The sequence below is a fragment of the Carcharodon carcharias genome, chromosome 17, assembly GCF_017639515.1.
Source record: "Carcharodon carcharias isolate sCarCar2 chromosome 17, sCarCar2.pri, whole genome shotgun sequence".
Classification (NCBI taxonomy): Eukaryota; Metazoa; Chordata; class Chondrichthyes; order Lamniformes; family Lamnidae; genus Carcharodon; species Carcharodon carcharias.
In genome coordinates this window covers 10,872,773-10,899,042 of record NC_054483.1, presented here as the reverse complement: position 1 = coordinate 10,899,042, position 26,270 = coordinate 10,872,773, and positions in this window count along the sequence as shown.

Below are 26,270 nucleotides of genomic sequence, written 5' to 3'. Positions count from 1 at the left end.
GTGTCCACTGTGCGTGTGTACACTGTTGTGTGTGTGTATGTGTGTACACTGTGTGTGTGTACACTGTGTGTGTGTGTACCTAGTTGTGTGTGTGTGGGTTTACACAGTTGTTCGTGTGTGTGTGCACACAGTTGTGTGTGTACACAGCTGTGTGTGTGTGTGCGTGTGTACACAGTTGTCTGTGTGTACACAGATTTGTCTGTGTGTGTGTGTGTGTACACAGTTGTGTGTGTGTACAGTGTTGGTTGTGTGTGTGTACACAGTTGTGTGTGTGTGTGTGTGTGTGTACACAGTGTGTCTGTGTGCGTTCACTTTGTGTGTGTGTGTATACACAGTGTGTGTGTATGCAGAGTGTGTGTACACTGTCGTGTGTGTGTGTGTTTACACTGTTGTGTGTGTGTACACAGTGTGTGTGTACATTGTTCTGTGTGTGTGTACACTGTTGTGTGTGTGTGTGTGTACACAGTTGTGTGTTTATGTACACAGTTGTGTGTGTGTGGGTACACAGCTGTTTCTGTGTGTGTACACACATAGTGTGTGTTTGTGTGTGTATACGCAGTTATGTGTGTGTGTGTACACAGTTGTGTGTGTGTGTGTGTGTACACAGTTGTTTGTGTACGTACACAGTTGAGTGTGTGTGGGTACACAGTGCTTTCTGTGTGTGTGTACACATAGTGTGTGCTTGTGTGTATATATACACAGTTATGTGTGTGTGTGTGTGTGTACACAGTGTGTCTGTGTGCGTTCACTTTGTGTGTGTGTGTATACACAGTGTGTGTGTATGCAGAGTGTGTGTACACTGTTGTGTGTGTGTGTGTACACTGTTGTGTGTGTGTGTCCACAGTGTGTGTGTGTATACACAGTGTGTATGTGTGTATACAGAGTGTGTTTGTATACACAGTGTGTGTGTGTGTACACTGTTGTGTGTGAGTGTGTGTTAACACAGTGTGTGTGTGTGTACACAGTGTGTGTGCACACAGTTTGTGTGTGTGTGTATACAAAGTGTGTGTGTGTGTGTGTGTACACAGTGGTCTGTGTGTACGCAATTCTGTGTGTGTATGTATAAACAGTATGTGTCTGTGTGTGTGTGTACACAGTTGTGTGTGTGTGTGTGCACAGTTGCGTTTGAGTGTGTTTGCACACAGTGTGTGTGTGTATACACAGTGTTTGTGTGTGTATGTGTAAACAGTTGTGTGTGGGTGTGTGTGTACACAGTTGTGTGTGTGTGTACACAGTGTGTGTGTGTGTCTATACACAGTGTGTGTTTGAGCATACACAGTTGTGTGTGTCCACTGTGCGTGTGTACACTGTTGTGTGTGTGTATGTGTGTACACTGTGTGTGTGTACACTGTGTGTGTGTGTACCTAGTTGTGTGTGTGTGGGTTTACACAGTTGTTCGTGTGTGTGTGCACACAGTTGTGTGTGTACACAGCTGTGTGTGTGTGTGCGTGTGTACACAGTTGTCTGTGTGTACACAGATTTGTCTGTGTGTGTGTGTGTGTACACAGTTGTGTGTGTGTACAGTGTTGGTTGTGTGTGTGTACACAGTTGTGTGTGTGTGTGTGTGTCTACGCAGTTGTGTGTGTGTGTACACAGTGTGTGTGTGTTTGTGTAAACAATTGTGTGTGTGTGTGTGTGTACACAGATGTGTTTGTGTGTGTGTACACAGTTGTGTGTGTGTGTGCACAGTTGTGTGTGTGTACACAGTTGTGTGTGTGTGTACACAGTTGAGTGTGTGTGTGTACACTGTGTGTGTGTACACTGTGTGTGAGTACACTGTATGTGTGTGTATACACTGTTGTGTGTGTACACTGTTGTGTGTGTGTGTGTACACAGTGTGTGTGTGTGTATACACAGTGTGTGTGTACACTGTGTGTGTGTACACTGTTGTGTGTATGTGTACACAGTTGTGTGAGTGTGTTTACACATTGCGTGTGTGTGTGTGTGTACACAGTTGTGTGTGTGTATACAGTTGTGTGAGTGTGTGTACACAGTTGTGTTTGTGTGTGTGTTTGTGTACACAGTTGTGTGTGTGTGTACACAGTTGTGTATGTGTGTGTGTACACTGTGTCTGTGTGTGTGTACATTGTGTGTGCGTACACTGTGTGTGTGTACACCGTGAGTGTGTGTACAGTGTTGTGTGTGAGTGTACACAGTGTGTGTGTGTGCGTACACTTTGTGTGTGTGTGTGTATACACAGCGTGTGTGTATACAGAGTGTGTGTACACTGTCGTGTGTGTGTGTGTTTACACTGTTGTGTGTGTGTACACAGTGTGTGTGTGTATACACAGTGTGTATGTGTGTGTTTATAGAGAGTGTGTTTGTATACACAGTGTGTGTGCGTACACAGTTGTGTGTGTGTGTGTTAACACAGAGTGTGTGTGTATACACTGTGTGTGTGTGTACACAGTGTGTGGGCACACAGTTTGTGTGTGTGTGTATACAAAGTGTGTGTGTGTGTACACAATTGTCTGTGTGTACACAATTGTGTGTGCATGGATATATAAACAGTGTGTATCTTTGTATGTGTGTGTACACAGTTGTGTTTGTGCGTGTGTACACAGTGTGTGTGTATACACAGTGTTTGTGTGTGTGTGTGTGTACACAGTTGTGTGTGTGTGTGTGTACACAGTTGTGTGTGTGTGTACACAGTGTGTGTGTATATACACAGTGTGTTTTTGTGTGTACACAGTTGTGTGTGTGTGTGTGTGTGTCCACTGTGTGTGTGTACACTGTTGTTTGTGCGTATGTGTGTACACTGTTGTGTGTGTATGTACACATTTATGTGTGTGTACAAGTTGTGTGTGTGTGTGTACACAGTTATGTGTGTGTGTATAAACAGTTGTGCATGTGTGAATGTACACAGTTGTGTGTGTGTACACTGTGTGTGTGTACACTGTTCTGTGTGTGTGTGTACACTGTTGTGTGTATGTGTGTGTGTACACAGTTGTGTGTTTATGTACAAAGTTGTGTGTGTGTGGGTACACAGTTGTTTCTGTGTGTGTACACATAGTGTGTGTTTGTGTGTGTATACACAGTTATGTGTGAGTGTGTGTACACAGTTGTGTTTGTGTGTGTGTGTACACTGTTGTGTGTGTGTGTGTACAGTTGTTTGTGTACGAACACAGTTGAGTCTGTGTGGGTACACAGTGCTTTCTGTGTGTGTGTACACATAGTGTGTGTTTGTGTGTATATATACACAGTTATGTGTGTGTGTGTGTACACAGTGTGTGTGTGTGCATTCACTTTGTGTGTGTGTGTGTGTATACACAGTGTGTGTGTATGCAGAGTGTGTGTACACTTGTGTGTGTGTACACTGTTGTGTGTGTGTGTACACAGTGTGTGTGTGTATACACAGTGTGTATATGTGTGTATACAGAGTGTGTTTGTATACACAGTGTGTGTGTGTGTACACTGTTGTGTGTGAGTGTGTGTTAACACAGTGTGTGTGTGTGTGTGCACAGTGTGTGTGCACACAGTTTGTGTGTGTGTGTATACAAAGTGTGTGTGTGTGTGTACACAGTTGTCTGTGTGTACACAATTGTGTGTGTGTATATATAAACAGTATGTGTCTGTGTGTGTGTACACAGTTGTGTGTGTGTGTGTACACAGTTGCGTTTGAGTGTGTTTGCACACAGTGTGTGTGTGTGTACACAGTGTTTGTGTGTGTATGTGTACACAGTTGTGTGTGGGTGTGTGTGTACACAGTTGTGTGTGTGTGTACACAGTGTGTGTGTGTGTCTATACACAGTGTGTGTTTGAGCATACACAGTTGTGTGTGTCCACTGTGTGTGTGTACACTGTTGTGTGTGTGTATGTGTGTACACTGTGTGTGTGTACACTGTGTGTGTGTGTGTGTACCCTGTTGTGTTTGTGTGGGTTTACACAGTTGTGTGTGTGTACACAGTTGTGCGTGTGTGTGTGCACACAGTTGTGTGTGTACACAGCTGTGTGTGTATGTGCGTGTGTACACAGTTGTCTGTGTGTACACAGATTTGTCTGTGTGTGTGTACACAGTTGTGTGTGTGTACAGTGTTGGTTGTGTGTGTGTACACAGTGTGTGTGTGTATACACAGTGTGTATGTGTGTGTTTATAGAGAGTGTGTTTGTATACACAGTGTGTGTGCGTACACAGTTGTGTGTGTGTGTGTTAACACAGAGTGTGTGTGTATACACTGTGTGTGTGTGTACACAGTGTGTGGGCACACAGTTTGTGTGTGTGTGTATACAAAGTGTGTGTGTGTGTACACAATTGTCTGTGTGTACACAATTGTGTGTGCATGGATATATAAACAGTGTGTATCTTTGTATGTGTGTGTACACAGTTGTGCTTGTGCGTGTGTACACAGTGTGTGTGTGTATACACAGTGTTTGTGTGTGTGTGTACACAGTTGTGTGTGGGTGTGTGTGTACACAGTTGTGTGTGTGTACACAGTGTGTGTGTATAGACACAGTGTGTTTTTGTGTGTACACAGTTGTGTGTGTGTGTGTGTGTGTCCACTGTGTGTGTGTACACTGTTGTTTGTGCGTATGTGTGTACACTGTTGTGTGTGTATGTACACATTTGTGTGTGTGTACAAGTTGTGTGTGTGTGTGTGTGTACACAGTTATGTGTGTGTGTATAAACAGTTGTGCATGTGTGAATGTACACAGTTGTGTGTGTGTACACTGTGTGTGTGTACACTGTTGTGTGTGTGTGTGTGTACACAGTTGTGTGTTTATGTACACAGTTGTGTGTGTGTGGGTACACAGTTGTTTCTGTGTGTGTACACATAGTGTGTGAGTGTGTGTACACAGTTGTGTTTGTGTGTGTGTACACAGTTGTGTGTGTGTGTGTACACAGTTGTTTGTGTACGTACACAGTTGAGTGTGTGTGGGTACACAGTGCTTTCTGTGTGTGTGTACACATAGTGTGTGTTTGTGTGTATATATACACAGTTATGTGTGTGTGTGTGTGTGTACACAGTGTGTGTGTGTGCGTTCACTTTGTGTGTGTGTGTATACACAGTGTGTGTGTATGCAGAGTGTGTGTACACTGTTGTGTGTGTGTGTGTACACTGTTGTGTGTGTGTGTCCACAGTGTGTGTGTGTATACACAGTGTGTATGTGTGTATACAGAGTGTGTTTGTATACACAGTGTGTGTGTGTGTACACTGTTGTGTGTGAGTGTGTGTTAACACAGTGTGTGTGTGTGTACACAGTGTGTGTGCACACAGTTTGTGTGTGTGTGTATACAAAGTGTGTGTGTGTGTGTGTGTACACAGTGGTCTGTGTGTACGCAATTCTGTGTGTGTATGTATAAACAGTATGTGTCTGTGTGTGTGTGTACACAGTTGTGTGTGTGTGTGTGCACAGTTGCGTTTGAGTGTGTTTGCACACAGTGTGTGTGTGTATACACAGTGTTTGTGTGTGTATGTGTAAACAGTTGTGTGTGGGTGTGTGTGTACACAGTTGTGTGTGTGTGTACACAGTGTGTGTGTGTGTCTATACACAGTGTGTGTTTGAGCATACACAGTTGTGTGTGTCCACTGTGCGTGTGTACACTGTTGTGTGTGTGTATGTGTGTACACTGTGTGTGTGTACACTGTGTGTGTGTGTACCTAGTTGTGTGTGTGTGGGTTTACACAGTTGTTCGTGTGTGTGTGCACACAGTTGTGTGTGTACACAGCTGTGTGTGTGTGTGCGTGTGTACACAGTTGTCTGTGTGTACACAGATTTGTCTGTGTGTGTGTGTGTACACAGTTGTGTGTGTGTACAGTGTTGGTTGTGTGTGTGTACACAGTTGTGTGTGTGTGTGTGTGTCTACGCAGTTGTGTGTGTGTGTACACAGTGTGTGTGTGTTTGTGTAAACAATTGTGTGTGTGTGTGTGTACACAGATGTGTTTGTGTGTGTGTACACAGTTGTGTGTGTGTGTGCACAGTTGTGTGTGTGTACACAGTTGTGTGTGTGTGTGTACACAGTTGAGTGTGTGTGTGTACACTGTGTGTGTGTACACTGTGTGTGAGTACACTGTATGTGTGTGTGTACACTGTTGTGTGTGTACACTGTTGTGTGTGTGTGTACACAGTGTGTGTGTGTGTATACACAGTGTGTGTGTACACTGTGTGTGTGTACACTGTTGTGTGTATGTGTACACAGTTGTGTGAGTGTGTTTACACATTGCGTGTGTGTGTGTGTGTACACAGTTGTGTGTGTGTATACAGTTGTGTGAGTGTGTGTACACAGTTGTGTTTGTGTGTGTGTTTGTGTACACAGTTGTGTGTGTGTGTACACAGTTGTGTATGTGTGTGTGTACACTGTGTCTGTGTGTGTGTACATTGTGTGTGCGTACACTGTGTGTGTGTACACCGTGAGTGTGTGTACAGTGTTGTGTGTGAGTGTACACAGTGTGTGTGTGTGCGTACACTTTGTGTGTGTGTGCGTATACACAGCGTGTGTGTATACAGAGTGTGTGTACACTGTCGTGTGTGTGTGTGTTTACACTGTTGTGTGTGTGTACACAGTGTGTGTGTGTATACACAGTGTGTATGTGTGTGTTTATAGAGAGTGTGTTTGTATACACAGTGTGTGTGCGTACACAGTTGTGTGTGTGTGTGTTAACACAGAGTGTGTGTGTATACACTGTGTGTGTGTGTACACAGTGTGTGGGCACACAGTTTGTGTGTGTGTGTATACAAAGTGTGTGTGTGTGTACACAATTGTCTGTGTGTACACAATTGTGTGTGCATGGATATATAAACAGTGTGTATCTTTGTATGTGTGTGTACACAGTTGTGTTTGTGCGTGTGTACACAGTGTGTGTGTATACACAGTGTTTGTGTGTGTGTGTGTACACAGTTGTGTGTGGGTGTGTGTGTACACAGTTGTGTGTGTGTGTACACAGTGTGTGTGTATATACACAGTGTGTTTTTGTGTGTACACAGTTGTGTGTGTGTGTGTGTGTGTCCACTGTGTGTGTGTACACTGTTGTTTGTGCGTATGTGTGTACACTGTTGTGTGTGTATGTACACATTTATGTGTGTGTACAAGTTGTGTGTGTGTGTGTACACAGTTATGTGTGTGTGTATAAACAGTTGTGCATGTGTGAATGTACACAGTTGTGTGTGTACACTGTGTGTGTGTACACTGTTCTGTGTGTGTGTGTACACTGTTGTGTGTATGTGTGTGTGTACACAGTTGTGTGTTTATGTACACAGTTGTGTGTGTGTGGGTACACAGTTGTTTCTGTGTGTGTACACATAGTGTGTGTTTGTGTGTGTATACACAGTTATGTGTGAGTGTGTGTACACAGTTGTGTTTGTGTGTGTGTGTACACTGTTGTGTGTGTGTGTGTACAGTTGTTTGTGTACGAACACAGTTGAGTCTGTGTGGGTACACAGTGCTTTCTGTGTGTGTGTACACATAGTGTGTGTTTGTGTGTATATATACACAGTTATGTGTGTGTGTGTGTACACAGTGTGTGTGTGTGCATTCACTTTGTGTGTGTGTGTGTGTATACACAGTGTGTGTGTATGCAGAGTGTGTGTACACTTGTGTGTGTGTACACTGTTGTGTGTGTGTGTACACAGTGTGTGTGTGTATACACAGTGTGTATATGTGTGTATACAGAGTGTGTTTGTATACACAGTGTGTGTGTGTGTACACTGTTGTGTGTGAGTGTGTGTTAACACAGTGTGTGTGTGTGTGTGTGCACAGTGTGTGTGCACACAGTTTGTGTGTGTGTGTATACAAAGTGTGTGTGTGTGTGTGTACACAGTTGTCTGTGTGTACACAATTGTGTGTGTGTATATATAAACAGTATGTGTCTGTGTGTGTACACAGTTGTGTGTGTGTGTGTACACAGTTGCGTTTGAGTGTGTTTGCACACAGTGTGTGTGTGTGTACACAGTGTTTGTGTGTGTATGTGTACACAGTTGTGTGTGGGTGTGTGTGTGCACAGTTGTGTGTGTGTGTACACAGTGTGTGTGTGTGTCTATACACAGTGTGTGTTTGAGCATACACAGTTGTGTGTGTCCACTGTGTGTGTGTACACTGTTGTGTGTGTGTATGTGTGTACACTGTGTGTGTGTACACTGTGTGTGTGTGTGTACCCTGTTGTGTTTGTGTGGGTTTACACAGTTGTGTGTGTGTACACAGTTGTGCGTGTGTGTGTGCACACAGTTGTGTGTGTACACAGCTGTGTGTGTGTGTGCGTGTGTACACAGTTGTCTGTGTGTACACAGATTTGTCTGTGTGTGTGTACACAGTTGTGTGTGTGTACAGTGTTGGTTGTGTGTGTGTACACAGTGTGTGTGTGTATACACAGTGTGTATGTGTGTGTTTATAGAGAGTGTGTTTGTATACACAGTGTGTGTGCGTACACAGTTGTGTGTGTGTGTGTTAACACAGAGTGTGTGTGTATACACTGTGTGTGTGTGTGTACACAGTGTGTGGGCACACAGTTTGTGTGTGTGTGTATACAAAGTGTGTGTGTGTGTACACAATTGTCTGTGTGTACACAATTGTGTGTGCATGGATATATAAACAGTGTGTATCTTTGTATGTGTGTGTACACAGTTGTGTTTGTGCGTGTGTACACAGTGTGTGTGTGTATACACAGTGTTTGTGTGTGTGTGTACACAGTTGTGTGTGGGTGTGTGTGTACACAGTTGTGTGTGTGTACACAGTGTGTGTGTATAGACACAGTGTGTTTTTGTGTGTACACAGTTGTGTGTGTGTGTGTGTGTGTCCACTGTGTGTGTGTACACTGTTGTTTGTGCGTATGTGTGTACACTGTTGTGTGTGTATGTACACATTTGTGTGTGTGTACAAGTTGTGTGTGTGTGTGTGTGTACACAGTTATGTGTGTGTGTATAAACAGTTGTGCATGTGTGAATGTAGACAGTTGTGTGTGTGTACACTGTGTGTGTGTACACTGTTCTGTGTGTGTGTGTACACTGTTGTGTGTGTGTGTGTGTACACAGTTGTGTGTTTATGTACACAGTTGTGTGTGTGTGGGTACACAGTTGTTTCTGTGTGTGTACACATAGTGTGTGAGTGTGTGTACACAGTTGTGTTTGTGTGTGTGTACACAGTTGTGTGTGTGTGTGTGTACACAGTTGTTTGTGTACGTACACAGTTGAGTGTGTGTGGGTACACAGTGCTTTCTGTGTGTGTGTACACATAGTGTGTGTTTGTGTGTATATATACACAGTTATGTGTGTGTGTGTGTGTGTACACAGTGTGTGTGTGTGCGTTCACTTTGTGTGTGTGTGTATACACAGTGTGTGTGTATGCAGAGTGTGTGTACACTGTTGTGTGTGTGTGTGTACACTGTTGTGTGTGTGTGTACACAGTGTGTGTGTATACACAGTGTGTATGTGTGTGTATACAGAGTGTGTTTGTATACACAGTGTGTGTGTGTACACTGTTGTGTGTGAGTGTGTGTTAACACAGTGTGTGTGTGTGTGTATACAAAGTGTGTGTGTGTGTGTACACAGTTGTCTGTGTGTACACAGTTGTGTGTGTGTACAGTGTTGGTTGTGTGTGTGTACACAGTTGTGTGTGTGTGTCTACACAGTTGTGTGTGTGTGTACACAGTGTGTGTGTGTTTGTGTAAACAATTGTGTGTGTGTGTACACAATTGTCTGTGTGTACACAATTGTGTGTGCGTGTATATATAAACAGTGTGTATCTTTGTATGTGTGTGTACACAGTTGTGTTTGTGTGTGTACACAGTGTGTGTGTGTATACACAGTGTTTGTGTGTTTGTGTGTACACAGTTGTGTGTGGGTGTGTGTGTACACAGTTGTGTGTGTGTGTACACAGTGTGTGTGTATATACACAGTGTGTTTTTGTGTGTACACAGTTGTGTGTGTGTGTGTGTGTGTGTCCACTGTGTGTGTGTACACTGTTGTTTGTGCGTATGTGTGTACACTGTTGTGTGTGTATGTACACATTTGTGTGTGTGTACAAGTTGTGTGTGTGTGTACACAGTTATGTGTGTGTGTATAAACAGTTGTGCATGTGTGAGTGTACACAGTTGTGTGTGTACACTGTGTGTGTGTACACTGTTCTGTGTGTTTGTGTGTGTTCACAGTTGTGTGTTTATGTACACAGTTGTGTGTGTGTGGGTACACAGTTGTTTCTGTGTGTGTACACATAGTGTGTGTTTGTGTGTGTATACACAGTTATGTGTGTGTGTGTACACAGTTGTGTTTGTGTGTGTGTGTACACAGTTGTGTGTGTGTACACAGTTGTTTGTGTACGAACACAGTTGAGTCTGTGTGGGTACACAGTGCTTTCTGTGTGTGTGTACACATAGTGTGTGTTTGTGTGTATATATACACAGTTATGTGTGTGTGTGTACACAGTGTGTGTGTGCGTTCACTTTGTGTGTGTGTGTATACACAGTGTGTGTGTATGCAGAGTGTGTGTACACTTGTGTGTGTGTGTACACAGTGTATGTGTGTGTGTACACAGTGTATGTGTGTGTATACACAGTGTGTATATGTGTGTATACAGAGTGTGTTTGTATACACAGTGTGTTGTGTGTACACTGTTGTGTGTGAGTGTGTGTTAACACAGTGTGTGTGTGTGTGTGCACAGTGTGTGTGCACACAGTTTGTGTGTGTGTATATACAAAGTGTGTGTGTGTGTGTACACAGTTGTCTGTGTGTACACAATTTTGTGTGTGTATGTATAAACAGTATGTGTCTGAGTGTGTATGTGTGTGTACACAGTTGTGTGTGTGTGTGTACACAGTTGCGTTTGAGTGTGTTTGCACACAGTGTGTGTGTGTGTACACAGTGTTTGTGTGTGTATGTGTACACAGTTGTGTGTGGGTGTGTGTGTACACAGTTGTGTGTGTGTGTCCACTGTGTGTGTGTACACTGTTGTTTGTGCATATGTGTGTACACTGTTGTGTATGTATGTACACATTTGTGTGTGTGTACAAGTTGTGTGTGTGTGTGTACACAGTTGTGTGTTTATGTACACAGTTGTGTGTGTGTGGGTACACAGTTGTTTCTATGTGTGTACACACATAGTGTGTGTTTGTGTGTGTATATACAGTTATGTGTGTGTGTGTACACAGTTGTGTGTGTGTGTGTATATAAACAGTATGTGTGTGTGTGTACACAGTTGTGTGTGGGTGTGTGTGTACACAGTTGTGTGTGTGTGTACACAGTGTGTGTGTGTGTCTATACACAGTGTGTGTTTGAGCATACACAGTTGTGTGTGTCCACTGTGTGTGTGTACACTGTTGTGTGTGTGTATGTGTGTACACTGTGTGTGTGTACACTGTGTGTGTGTGTGTGTACCCTGTTGTGTTTGTGTGGGTTTACACAGTTGTGTGTGTGTACACAGTTGTGCGTGTGTGTGTGCACACAGTTGTGTGTGTACACAGCTGTGTGTGTGTGTGCGTGTGTACACAGTTGTCTGTGTGTACACAGATTTGTCTGTGTGTGTGTACACAGTTGTGTGTGTGTACAGTGTTGGTTGTGTGTGTGTGTACACAGTGTGTGTGTGTATACACAGTGTGTATGTGTGTGTTTATAGAGAGTGTGTTTGTATACACAGTGTGTGTGCGTACACAGTTGTGTGTGTGTGTGTTAACACAGAGTGTGTGTGTATACACTGTGTGTGTGTGTACACAGTGTGTGGGCACACAGTTTGTGTGTGTGTGTATACAAAGTGTGTGTGTGTGTTCACACTTGTCTGTGTGTACACAATTGTGTGTGCATGGTTATATAAACAGTGTGTATCTTTGTATGTGTGTGTACACAGTTGTGTTTGTGCGTGTGTACACAGTGTGTGTGTATACACAGTGTTTGTGTGTGTGTGTGTACACAGTTGTGTGTGGGTGTGTGTGTACACAGTTGTGTGTGTGTGTACACAGTGTGTGTGTATATACACAGTGTGTTTTTGTGTGTACACAGTTGTGTGTGTGTGTGTGTGTGTCCACTGTGTGTGTGTACACTGTTGTTTGTGCGTATGTGTGTACACTGTTGTGTGTGTATGTACACATTTATGTGTGTGTACAAGTTGTGTGTGTGTGTGTACACAGTTATGTGTGTGTGTATAAACAGTTGTGCATGTGTGAATGTACACAGTTGTGTGTGTACACTGTGTGTGTGTACACTGTTCTGTGTGTGTGTGTACACTGTTGTGTGTATGTGTGTGTGTACACAGTTGTGTGTTTATGTACACAGTTGTGTGTGTGTGGGTACACAGTTGTTTCTGTGTGTGTACACATAGTGTGTGTTTGTGTGTGTATACACAGTTATGTGTGAGTGTGTGTACACAGTTGTGTTTGTGTGTGTGTGTACACTGTTGTGTGTGTGTGTGTACAGTTGTTTGTGTACGAACACAGTTGAGTCTGTGTGGGTACACAGTGCTTTCTGTGTGTGTGTACACATAGTGTGTGTTTGTGTGTATATATACACAGTTATGTGTGTGTGTGTGTACACAGTGTGTGTGTGTGCATTCACTTTGTGTGTGTGTGTGTGTATACACAGTGTGTGTGTATGCAGAGTGTGTGTACACTTGTGTGTGTGTACACTGTTGTGTGTGTGTGTACACAGTGTGTGTGTGTATACACAGTGTGTATATGTGTGTATACAGAGTGTGTTTGTATACACAGTGTGTGTGTGTGTACACTGTTGTGTGTGAGTGTGTGTTAACACAGTGTGTGTGTGTGTGTGCACAGTGTGTGTGCACACAGTTTGTGTGTGTGTGTATACAAAGTGTGTGTGTGTGTGTGTGTACACAGTTGTCTGTGTGTACACAATTGTGTGTGTGTATATATAAACAGTATGTGTCTGTGTGTGTACACAGTTGTGTGTGTGTGTGTACACAGTTGCGTTTGAGTGTGTTTGCACACAGTGTGTGTGTGTGTACACAGTGTTTGTGTGTGTATGTGTACACAGTTGTGTGTGGGTGTGTGTGTGCACAGTTGTGTGTGTGTGTACACAGTGTGTGTGTGTGTCTATACACAGTGTGTGTTTGAGCATACACAGTTGTGTGTGTCCACTGTGTGTGTGTACACTGTTGTGTGTGTGTATGTGTGTACACTGTGTGTGTGTACACTGTGTGTGTGTGTGTGTACCCTGTTGTGTTTGTGTGGGTTTACACAGTTGTGTGTGTGTACACAGTTGTGCGTGTGTGTGTGCACACAGTTGTGTGTGTACACAGCTGTGTGTGTGTGTGCGTGTGTACACAGTTGTCTGTGTGTACACAGATTTGTCTGTGTGTGTGTACACAGTTGTGTGTGTGTACAGTGTTGGTTGTGTGTGTGTACACAGTGTGTGTGTGTATACACAGTGTGTATGTGTGTGTTTATAGAGAGTGTGTTTGTATACACAGTGTGTGTGCGTACACAGTTGTGTGTGTGTGTGTTAACACAGAGTGTGTGTGTATACACTGTGTGTGTGTGTACACAGTGTGTGGGCACACAGTTTGTGTGTGTGTGTATACAAAGTGTGTGTGTGTGTACACAATTGTCTGTGTGTACACAATTGTGTGTGCATGGATATATAAACAGTGTGTATCTTTGTATGTGTGTGTACACAGTTGTGTTTGTGCGTGTGTACACAGTGTGTGTGTGTATACACAGTGTTTGTGTGTGTGTGTACACAGTTGTGTGTGGGTGTGTGTGTACACAGTTGTGTGTGTGTACACAGTGTGTGTGTATAGACACAGTGTGTTTTTGTGTGTACACAGTTGTGTGTGTGTGTGTGTGTGTCCACTGTGTGTGTGTACACTGTTGTTTGTGCGTATGTGTGTACACTGTTGTGTGTGTATGTACACATTTGTGTGTGTGTACAAGTTGTGTGTGTGTGTGTGTGTACACAGTTATGTGTGTGTGTATAAACAGTTGTGCATGTGTGAATGTACACAGTTGTGTGTGTGTACACTGTGTGTGTGTACACTGTTCTGTGTGTGTGTGTACACTGTTGTGTGTGTGTGTGTGTACACAGTTGTGTGTTTATGTACACAGTTGTGTGTGTGTGGGTACACAGTTGTTTCTGTGTGTGTACACATAGTGTGTGAGTGTGTGTACACAGTTGTGTTTGTGTGTGTGTACACAGTTGTGTGTGTGTGTGTGTACACAGTTGTTTGTGTACGTACACAGTTGAGTGTGTGTGGGTACACAGTGCTTTCTGTGTGTGTGTACACATAGTGTGTGTTTGTGTGTATATATACACAGTTATGTGTGTGTGTGTGTGTGTACACAGTGTGTGTGTGTGCGTTCACTTTGTGTGTGTGTGTATACACAGTGTGTGTGTATGCAGAGTGTGTGTACACTGTTGTGTGTGTGTGTGTACACTGTTGTGTGTGTGTGTACACAGTGTGTGTGTATACACAGTGTGTATGTGTGTGTATACAGAGTGTGTTTGTATACACAGTGTGTGTGTGTACACTGTTGTGTGTGAGTGTGTGTTAACACAGTGTGTGTGTGTGTATACAAAGTGTGTGTGTGTGTGTACACAGTTGTCTGTGTGTACACAGTTGTGTGTGTGTACAGTGTTGGTTGTGTGTGTGTACACAGTTGTGTGTGTGTGTCTACACAGTTGTGTGTGTGTGTACACAGTGTGTGTGTGTTTGTGTAAACAATTGTGTGTGTGTGTACACAATTGTCTGTGTGTACACAATTGTGTGTGCGTGTATATATAAACAGTGTGTATCTTTGTATGTGTGTGTACACAGTTGTGTTTGTGTGTGTACACAGTGTGTGTGTGTATACACAGTGTTTGTGTGTTTGTGTGTACACAGTTGTGTGTGGGTGTGTGTGTACACAGTTGTGTGTGTGTGTACACAGTGTGTGTGTATATACACAGTGTGTTTTTGTGTGTACACAGTTGTGTGTGTGTGTGTGTGTGTGTCCACTGTGTGTGTGTACACTGTTGTTTGTGCGTATGTGTGTACACTGTTGTGTGTGTATGTACACATTTGTGTGTGTGTACAAGTTGTGTGTGTGTGTACACAGTTATGTGTGTGTGTATAAACAGTTGTGCATGTGTGAGTGTACACAGTTGTGTGTGTACACTGTGTGTGTGTGTACACTGTTCTGTGTGTTTGTGTGTGTTCACAGTTGTGTGTTTATGTACACAGTTGTGTGTGTGTGGGTACACAGTTGTTTCTGTGTGTGTACACATAGTGTGTGTTTGTGTGTGTATACACAGTTATGTGTGTGTGTGTACACAGTTGTGTTTGTGTGTGTGTGTGTACACAGTTGTGTGTGTGTACACAGTTGTTTGTGTACGAACACAGTTGAGTCTGTGTGGGTACACAGTGCTTTCTGTGTGTGTGTACACATAGTGTGTGTTTGTGTGTATATATACACAGTTATGTGTGTGTGTGTACACAGTGTGTGTGTGCGTTCACTTTGTGTGTGTGTGTATACACAGTGTGTGTGTATGCAGAGTGTGTGTACACTTGTGTGTGTGTGTACACAGTGTATGTGTGTGTGTACACAGTGTATGTGTGTGTATACACAGTGTGTATATGTGTGTATACAGAGTGTGTTTGTATACACAGTGTGTTGTGTGTACACTGTTGTGTGTGAGTGTGTGTTAACACAGTGTGTGTGTGTGTGTGCACAGTGTGTGTGCACACAGTTTGTGTGTGTGTATATACAAAGTGTGTGTGTGTGTGTACACAGTTGTCTGTGTGTACACAATTTTGTGTGTGTATGTATAAACAGTATGTGTCTGAGTGTGTATGTGTGTGTACACAGTTGTGTGTGTGTGTGTACACAGTTGCGTTTGAGTGTGTTTGCACACAGTGTGTGTGTGTGTACACAGTGTTTGTGTGTGTATGTGTACACAGTTGTGTGTGGGTGTGTGTGTACACAGTTGTGTGTGTGTGTCCACTGTGTGTGTGTACACTGTTGTTTGTGCATATGTGTGTACACTGTTGTGTATGTATGTACACATTTGTGTGTGTGTACAAGTTGTGTGTGTGTGTGTACACAGTTGTGTGTTTATGTACACAGTTGTGTGTGTGTGGGTACACAGTTGTTTCTATGTGTGTACACACATAGTGTGTGTTTGTGTGTGTATATACAGTTATGTGTGTGTGTGTACACAGTTGTGTGTGTGTGTGTATATAAACAGTATGTGTGTGTGCGTACACAGTTGTGTGTATGAGTGTGTACACAGTTGTGTGTGTGTGTTAACACAGTTGTGTGTGTATGTGTACACAGCTGCGTGTGTGTGTGTGTACACAGTTGTGTGTGTGTGTGTATGTATAAACAGAGTGTGTGTGTGCACAGTTGTATGTGTGTGGGTACACAGTTGTGTGTGTGTGTCTGTGTGTGTGTACACAGTGTGTGTGTATACATAGTGTGTGTGTGTGTACACAGTTTTGTGTGTGCGTGTGTACAAAGTTGTTTGTGTGTGTACACAGTGTGTGTGTGTACACAGTGTGTGTGCGTGTACACAGTTGTGTGTGTGTGTGTACACTGTGTGTCCGTGTACACTGTGTGTGTGTGTGTGTACAGTTGTGTGTGTGTGTGTGTACACAGTTGTGTGTGTATGTACAAAGTTGTGTGTGTGTATGTACACAGTGTGTGTGTCTCTTAACACAATTGTGTGTGTGTGTACACAGATGTGTGTCTGTGTGTGTGTGTACGCAGTTGTGTGTGTGTTTGTGTACACAGTTGTGTGTGTGTGTATACACAGTCTGTGTGTGTGTGTACACAGTTATGTGTGTGTGTGTGTGTTTGTACACAGTTGTGAGTGTGTGTACACAGAGTGTGTGTGTGTGTGTGTGCACAGTTGTGTTTTTGTGTGTGTACACTGTTGTGTGTGTGTACACTGTTGTGTGTGTGTGTACACTGATTGTGTGTGTGTACACTATTGTGTGTGTGCGTGTGTGTGTGTGTGTGTATACTGGGTGTGTGTGTACACTGTGTGTGTATACACTGTTGAGTGCGTGTACACTGTTGTGTGTTGGCGTTTTTACACTGTGTGTGTGTGCACTGTTGTGTGTGTGTGTGTGTACACTGTTGCGTGTGTGTACACTGTTGTGTGTGTGTACACTGTTGTGTGTGTGTGTACACTGTTGTGTGTGTGTGTGTACACTGTTATTTGTGTGTGTGTGCACACTGTTGTGTGTGTGTGCACACTGTGTGTGTGTGTGTACACTGTTAGTGTGTGTATACACAGTGTGTGTGTACACAGTGTGTGTTGTGTGTGTGCACACAGTGTGTGTTTGTGTGTGTATATACACAGTGTGTGTGTGTACACTGTGTGTGTGTACACTGTTGTGTGTGTGTGTGTGTACACAGTTGTGTGTGTGTTTACACAGTTGTGTGTGTGTGTACACAGTTGTGTGTGTTTGTGTACACAGTTGTGTGTGTGTACACAGTTGTGTGTGCGTATGTGTGTGTATACACAGTTGTGTATGTGTGTGTATACACTGTCTGTGTGTGTACATTGTGTGTGTGTACACTGTGTGTGTGTACACCGTGAGTGTGTGTACACTGTTGTGTGTGTGTGTATACAGTGTGTGTGTGTGCGTACACTTTGTGTGTGTGTGTACACAGCGTGTGTGTATACAGAGTGTGTGTACACTGTCGTGTGTGTGTATGTTTACACTGTTGTGTGTGTGTACACAGTGTGTGTGTGTATACACAGTGTGTATGTGTGTGTTTATAGAGAGTGTGTATGTATACACAGTGTGTGTGTGTACACAGTTGTGTGTGAGTGTGTGTTAACACAGATTGTGTGTGTATACACTGTGTGTGTGTACACAGCGTGTGTGCACACAGTTTGTGTGTGTGTGTATACAAAGTGTGCATGTGTGTACACAATTGTCTGTGTGTACACAATTGTGCGTGCGTGTATATATAAACAGTGTGTGTCTTCGTGTGTGTGTGTACACAGTTGTGTTTGTGTGTGTGTACACAGTGTGTGTGTATACACAGTGTTTGTGTGTGTGTGTGTGTACACAGTTGTGTGTGGGTGTGTGTGTAAGCAGTTGTGTGTGTGTACACAGTGTGTGTGTATACACGGTGTGTGTTTGTGTGTACACAGTTGTGTGTGTGTGTGTGTTCACAGTTGTGTGTGTGTACACAGTGTGTGTGCGCACTGTGTGTGGGTACACTGTTGTGTGTGCGTGTACACTGTTATGTGTGTGTGTACAAAGTGTGTGTGTGTGTGTACTCAGTGTGTGTGTGTGCTTGTGTGTATACACAGTGTGTGTGTGTATGCACAGTGTGTGTGTGTGTACACTGATGTGTGTGTGTGTTTAAATATTGTGTGTGTGTGTGTGTACACAGTTTGTGGGCGTATACACAGTGTGTGTGCGTGTGTACACTGTCGTGTGTGTGTGTACACAGTGTGAGTGTGTGTACACAGTGTGAGTGTATACACAGTGTGTGTGTGTGTACACTGTTGTGTGTGTGTGTACACAGTGTGTGTGCGTGTATACACAGTGTGTGTGTGTATCCACAGTGTGTGTGTTTTTGTGTGTGTGTGTACACAGTTGTGTGTGTGTGTACACAGTTGTGTGTGTGTGTATACACAGTGTGTGTGTGTGTAGACAGTGTGTTTGAGTGTGTGTACACAGTTGCGTGTGTGTGTGTGTACACAGTTGTGTGTGTACACAATTGTGTGTGTTTACACAGTTTTCTGTGTGTATGTACACAGTTGTGTGTTTGTGTGAGTATACAGAATTGTGTTTGTGTACCCAGTTGTGTGTGTGTTTGTGTGCACACAGTTGTGTGTGTGTGTGTACACAGTTGTTTGTGTGTACACAGTTGAGTGTGTGTACACAGTTGTGTGTGAGTGTGCCCACAGTTGTGTCTGTGTACGTACACAGCTGTATGTGTGTGTACAAAGTTGAGTGTGTGTGTACACAGCTGTGTGTGTACACATTTGTGTGTGTGTACACAGCTGTGTTTGTGTATGTGTGTGTACACAGTTGTGTGTGTGTGTGTGTACACAGTTGTGTGTATTTGTGTCTGTGTGTGTGTGTACAGAATTGTGTGTGTGTACACAGTTGGGTGAGTGTACACAGTTCTGTGTGTGTGTGTACACTGTGTGCGTTTGAACACTGTGTATGTGTGTACACTGTGTGTGTGTATAGACAGTGTGTGTGTGTGTACACAGTGTGTGTTGTGTCTGAGTGCACACTGTGTGTGTCTGTGTACACTGTTGTGTGTGTGTGTCTGTACACAGTTGTGTGTGTTTGTGTGTGTGTGTGTACACAGTTGTGTGTGTGTGTGTACACAGTTGTGTGTGTGTGTGTACACAGTTGTGTGTGTGTGTGTGTGTTAACACAGAGTGTGTGTGTATACACTGTGTGTGTGTGTACACAGTGTGTGGGCACACAGTTTGTGTGTGTGTGTATACAAAGTGTGTGTGTGTGTACACAATTGTCTGTGTGTACACAATTGTGTGTGCATGGATATATAAACAGTGTGTATCTTTGTATGTGTGTGTACACAGTTGTGTTTGTGCGTGTGTACACAGTGTGTGTGTGTATACACAGTGTTTGTGTGTGTGTGTGTACACAGTTGTGTGTGGGTGTGTGTGTGTACACAGTTGTGTGTGTGTGTACACAGTGTGTGTGTATATACACAGTGTGTTTTTGTGTGTACACATTTGTGTGTGTGTGTGTGTCCACTGTGTGTGTGTACACTGTTGTTTGTGCGTATGTGTGTACACTGTTGTGTGTGTATGTACACATTTGTGTGTGTGTACAAGTTGTGTGTGTGTGTGTGTGTACACAGTTATGTGTGTGTGTATAAACAGTTGTGCATGTGTGAATGTACACAGTTGTGTGTGTTTACACTGTGTGTGTGTACACTGTTCTGTGTGTGTGTGTGTACACTGTTGTGTGTGTGTGTGTGTACACAGTTGTGTGTTTATGTACACAGTTGTGTGTGTGTGGGTACACAGTTGTTTCTGTGTGTGTACACATAGTGTGTGTTTGTGTGTGTATACACAGTTATGTGTGAGTGTGTGTACACAGTTGTGTTTGTGTGTGTGTGTACACAGTTGTGTGTGTGTGTGTGTGTACACAGTTGTTTGTGTACGTACACAGTTGAGTGTGTGTGGGTACACAGTGCTTTCTGTGCGTGTGTACATATAGTGTGTGTTTGTGTGTATATATACACAGTTATGTGTGTGTGTGTGTGTGTGTACACAGTGTGTGTGTGTGCGTTCACTTTGTGTGTGTGTGTATATACACAGTGTGTGTGTATGCAGAGTGTGTGTACACTGTTGTGTGTGTGTGTGTACACTGTTGTGTGTGTGTGTACACAGTGTGTGTGTATACACAGTGTGTATGTGTGTGTATACAGAGTGTGTTTGTATACACAGTGTGTGTGTGTACACTGATGTGTGTGAGTGTGTGTTAACACAGTGTGTGTGTGTGTACACAGTGTGTGTGCACACAGTTTGTGTGTGTGTATACAAAGTGTGTGTGTGTGTGTACACAGTTGTCTGTGTGTACACAGTTGTGTGTGTGTACAGTGTTGGTTGTGTAGTGTACACAGTTGTGTGTGTGTGTCTACACAGTTGTGTGTGTGTGTACACAGTGTGTGTGTGTTTGTGTAAACAATTGTGTGTGTGTGTACACAATTGTCTGTGTGTACACAATTGTGTGTGCGTGTATATAAAAACAGTGTGTATCTTTGTATGTGTGTGTACACAGTTGTGTTTGTGTGTGTACACAGTGTGTGTGTGTATACACAGTGTTTGTGTGTTTGTGTGTACACAGTTGTGTGTGGGTGTGTGTGTACACAGTTGTGTGTGTGTGTACACAGTGTGTGTGTATATACACAGTGTGTTTTTGTGTGTACACAGTTGTGTGTGTGTGTGTGTGTGTCCACTGTGTGTGTGTACACTGTTGTTTGTGCGTATGTGTGTACACTGTTGTGTGTGTATGTACACATTTGTGTGTGTGTACAAGTTGTGTGTGTGTGTACACAGTTATGTGTGTACACTGTGTGTGTGTGTACACTGTTCTGTGTGTTTGTGTGTGTACACAGTTGTGTGTTTATGTACACAGTTGTGTGTGTGTGGGTACACAGTTGTTTCTGTGTGTGTACACATAGTGTGTGTTTGTGTGTGTATACACAGTTATGTGTGTGTGTGTACACAGTTGTGTTTGCGTGTGTGTGTGTGTACACAGTTGTGTGTGTGTGTGTGTGTGTGTGTACACAGTTGTTTGTGTACGAACACAGTTGAGTCTGTGTGGGTACACAGTGCTTTCTGTGTGTGTGTACACATAGTGTGTGTTTGTGTGTATATATACACAGTTATGTGTGTGTGTGTATACAGTGTGTGTGTGCGTTCACTTTGTGTGTGTGTGTATACACAGTGTGTGTGTATGCAGAGGGTGTGTACACTTGTGTGTGTGTGTGTACACAGTGTATGTGTGTGTGTACACAGTGTGTGTGTGTATACACAGTGTGTATATGTGTGTATACAGAGTGTGTTTGTATACACAGTGTGTGTTGTGTGTGTACACTGTTGTGTGTGAGTGTGTGTTAACACAGTGTGTGTGTGTGTGCACAGTGTGTGTGCACACAGTTTGTGTGTGTGTATATACAAAGTGTGTGTGTGTGTGTACACAGTTGTCTGTGTGTACACAATTTTGTGTGTGTATGTATAAACAGTATGTGTCTGTGTGTGTGTGTGTGTACACAGTTGTGTGTGTGTGTGTACACAGTTGCGTTTGAGTGTGTTTGCACACAGTGTGTGTGTGTGTACACAGTGTTTGTGTGTGTATGTGTACACAGTTGTGTGTGGGTGTGTGTGTACACAGTTGTGTGTGTGTGTCCACTGTGTGTGTGTACACTGTTGTTTGTGCATATGTGTGTACACTGTTGTGTGTGTATGTACACATTTGTGTGTGTGTACAAGTTGTGTGTGTGTGTGTACACAGTTGTGTGTTTATGTACACAGTTGTGTGTGTGTGGGTACACAGTTGTTTCTATGTGTGTACACACATAGTGTGTGTTTGTGTGTGTATACACAGTTATGTGTGTGTGTGTACACAGTTGTGTGTATGTGTGTATATAAACAGTATGTGTGTGTGCGTACACAGTTGTGTGTATGAGTGTGTACACAGTTGTGTGTGTGTGTGTGTTAACACAGTTGTGTGTGTATGTGTACACAGCTGCGTGTGTGTGTGTACACAGTTGTGTGTGTGTGTATGTATAAACAGAGTGTGTGTGTGCACAGTTGTATGTGTGTGGGTACACAGTTGTGTGTGTGTGTCTGTGTGTGTGTACACAGTGTGTGTGTATACATAGTGTGTGTGTGTACACAGTTTTGTGTGTGCGTGTGTACAAAGTTGTTTGTGTGTGTACACAGTGTGTGTGTGTACACAGTGTGTGTGTGTACACAGTTGTGTGTGTGTGTGTACACTGTGTGTCCGTGTACACTGTGTGTTTGTGTGTGTGTGTACAGTTGTGTGTGTGTGTGTACACAGTTGTGTGTGTATGTACAAAGTTGTGTGTGTGTGTGTACACAGTGTGTGTGTCTCTTAACACAATTGTGTGTGTGTGTACACAGATGTGTGTCTGTGTGTGTGTGTACGCAGTTGTGTGTGTGTTTGTGTACACAGTTGTGTGTGTGTGTATACACAGTCTGTGTGTGTGTGTACACAGTTATGTGTGTGTGTGTGTGTTTGTACACAGTTGTGAGTGTGTGTACACAGAGTGTGTGTGTGTGTGTGTGCACAGTTGTGTTTTTGTGTGTGTACACTGTTGTGTGTGTGTACACTGTTGTGTGTGTGTGTGTACACTGATTGTGTGTGTGTGCACTATTGTGTGTGTGTGTGTGTGTGTGTATACTGGGTGTGTGTGTACACTGTGTGTGTATACACTGTTGAGTGTGTGTACACTGTTGTGTGTTGGCGTTTTTACACTGTGTGTGTGTGCACTGTTGTGTGTGTGTGTGTGCACACTGTTGCGTGTGTGTACACTGTTGTGTGTGTGTACACTGTTGTGTGTGTGTGTACACTGTTGTGTGTGTGTGTGTACACTGTCATTTGTGTGTGTGTGTGTGTGTGTGTGCACACTGTTGTGTGTGTGTGCACACTGTGTGTGTGTGTGTACACTGTTAGTGTGTGTATACACAGTGTGTGTGTACACAGTGTGTGTTGTGTGTGTGCACACAGTGTGTGTTTGTGTGTGTGTATATACACAGTGTGTGTGTGTACACTGTGTGTGTGTACACTGTTGTGTGTGTGTGTGTGTACACAGTTGTGTGTGTGTTTACACAGTTGTGTGTGTGTGTGTACACAGTTGTGTGTGTTTGTGTACACAGTTGTGTGTGTGTGTGTACACAGTTGTGTGTGCGTATGTGTGTGTGTACACAGTTGTGTATGTGTGTGTGTACACTGTCTGTGTGTGTACATTGTGTGTGTGTACACTGTGTGTGTGTACACCGTGAGTGTGTGTACACTGTTGTGTGTGTGTGTGTATACAGTGTGTGTGTGTGCGTACACTTTGTTTGTGTGTGTACACAGCGTGTGTGTATACAGAGTGTGTGTACACTGTCGTGTGTGTGTGTATGTTTACACTGTTGTGTGTGTGTACACAGTGTGTGTGTGTATACAGTGTGTATGTGTGTGTTTATAGAGAGTGTGTATGTATACACAGTGTGTGTGTGTACACAGTTGTGTGTGAGTGTGTGTTAACACAGATTGTGTGTGTATACACTGTGTGTGTGTACACAGCGTGTGTGCACACAGTTTGTGTGTGTGTGTATACGAAGTGTGCAAGTGTGTACACAATTGTCTGTGTGTACACAATTGTGTGTGCGTGTATTTATAAACAGTGTGTGTCTTTGTGTGTGTGTGTACACAGTTGTGTTTGTGTGTGTGTACACAGTGTGTGTGTATACACAGTGTTTGTGTGTGTGTGTGTGTACACAGTTGTGTGTGGGTGTGTGTGTAAGCAGTTGTGTGTGTGTACACAGTGTGTGTGTATACACGGTGTGTGTTTGTATGTACACAGTTGTGTGTGTGTGTGTGTGTTCACAGTTGTGTGTGTGTGTACACAGTGTGTGTGCGCACTGTGTGTGGGTACACTGTTGTGTGTGCGTGTACACTGTTATGTGTGTGTGTACAAAGTGTGTGTGTGTGTACTCAGTGTGTGTGTGTGCTTGTGTGTATACACAGTGTGTGTGTGTATGCACAGTGTGTGTGTGTGTGTACACTGATGTGTGTGTGTGTTTAAATATTGTGTGTGTGTGTGTGTGTACACAGTTTGTGGGCGTATACACAGTGTGTGTGCGTGTGTACACTGTCGTGTGTGTGTACACAGTGTGAGTGTGTGTACACAGTGTGAGTGTATACACAGTGTGTGTGTGTGTACACTGTTGTGTGTGTGTGTGTACACAGTGTGTGTGCGTGTATACACAGTGTGTGTGTGTATCCACAGTGTGTGTGTTTTTGTGTGTGTGTGTACACAGTTGTGTGTGTGTGTACACAGTTGTGTGTGTGTGTATACACAGTGTGTGTGTGTGTAGACAGTGTGTTTGAGTGTGTGTACACAGTTGCGTGTGTGTGTGTGTGTGTACACAGTTGTGTGTGTACACAATTGTGTGTGTTTACACAGTTTTCTGTGTGTATGTACACAGTTGTGTGTTTGTGTGAGTATACAGAATTGTGTTTGTGTACCCAGTTGTGTGTGTGTTTGTGTGCACACAGTTGTGTGTGTGTGTGTACACAGTTGTTTGTGTGTACACAGTTGAGTGTGTGTACACAGTTGTGTGTGCGTGTGCCCACAGTTGTGTCTGTGTACGTACACAGCTGTATGTGTGTGTACAAAGTTGTGTGTGTGTGTACACAGCTGTGTGTGTACACATTTGTGTGTGTGTACACAGCTGTGTTTGTGTATGTGTGTGTACACAGTTGTGTGTGTGTGTAAACATGTGTGTGTGTAAACAGTTGAATGTGTGTACACAGTTGTGTGTGTGTGTACACCGTTGAGTGTGTGTACACAGTTGTGTGTATGTGTGTGTACACAGTTGTGTGTGTGTACACAATTGTATTTGTGTGCGTGTACACAGTTGTGTGTGTGTGTGTGTGTACACAGCTGCGTGTGTGCGTACACAGTTGTGTGTGTATGTATAAACAGTGTGTGTGTGTATATGTGTGCACAGTTGTGTGTGTGTCTACACGTTTGTGTGTGTGCGTCTGTGTGTGTGTACACATTTTTTGTGTGTATACGCAGTGTGTGTGTGTGTGTGTAAACGGTTGTGTGTGTGTGTGTACACAGTGTGTGTGTGTATATACAAAGAGTGTGTGTTTGTACACAGTGTGTGTGTGTGTGTGTACACAGTGTGTGAGTGTATACATAGTGTGTGTGTGTGTACACAGTTGTGTGTGTGCGTGTGTACAAAGTTGTTTGTGTGTGTACACAGTGTGTGTGTGTACACGGTGTGTGTGTACACGGTGTGTGTGTGAGTGTGTGTACTCAGTTGTGTGTGTGTGTGTACACAGTTGTGTGTATGTACACAGTTGTTTGCGTGTGTACACAGATATGTGTGTGTGTACACAGTTGTGAGTTTGTGTGTGTTTACACAGTTGTGTGTGTGTGTAAAAAGTTCAGCGTGTGTGTGTACACAGTTGTCTCTCTGTGTGTGTACACAATTGTGTGTGTGTGTACACAGTTGTCTGTGTGGACACAGTTTTGTGTGTGTGTGTGTGTGTACACAGTTGTGTGTGTGTGTACAGTGTGTGTGAGTGTAAACAGTTTTGTGTGTGTGTACACAATTGTGTGTGTGTGCGTGTACACAGTTGTGTGTGTGTTTATACACAGTGTGTGTGTGTAGACAGTGTGTTTGAGTGTGTGTACACAGTTGCGTGTGTGTGTGTACAGAGTTGTGTGTGTGTGTACATTTGTGTGTGTGTACACAGTTGTGTGTGTGTGTACACAGTTGTGTGTATGTACACAGTTGTGTGTTTGTGTGAGTGTACAGAATTGTGTGTGTGTACCGAGTTGTGTGTGTGTTTGTGTGCACACAGTTGTGTGTGTGTGTGCACACAGTTGTGTGTGTGTACACAGTTGAGTGTGTGTACACAGTTGTGTGTGTGAGTGTGCACATAGTTGTGTGTGTGTGTGTATACACAGTTGTGTGTGTGTACATAGTTGTGTGTGTGTGTGTACACAGCTGTATGTGTGTGTACAAAGTTGTGTATGTGTGTGTACACAGTTGTGTGTGTGTGTAAACATGTGTGAGTGTAAACATTTGAATGTGTGTACACAGTTGTGTGAGTGTGTGTACACTGATGAGTGTATGTACACAGTTGTGTGTGC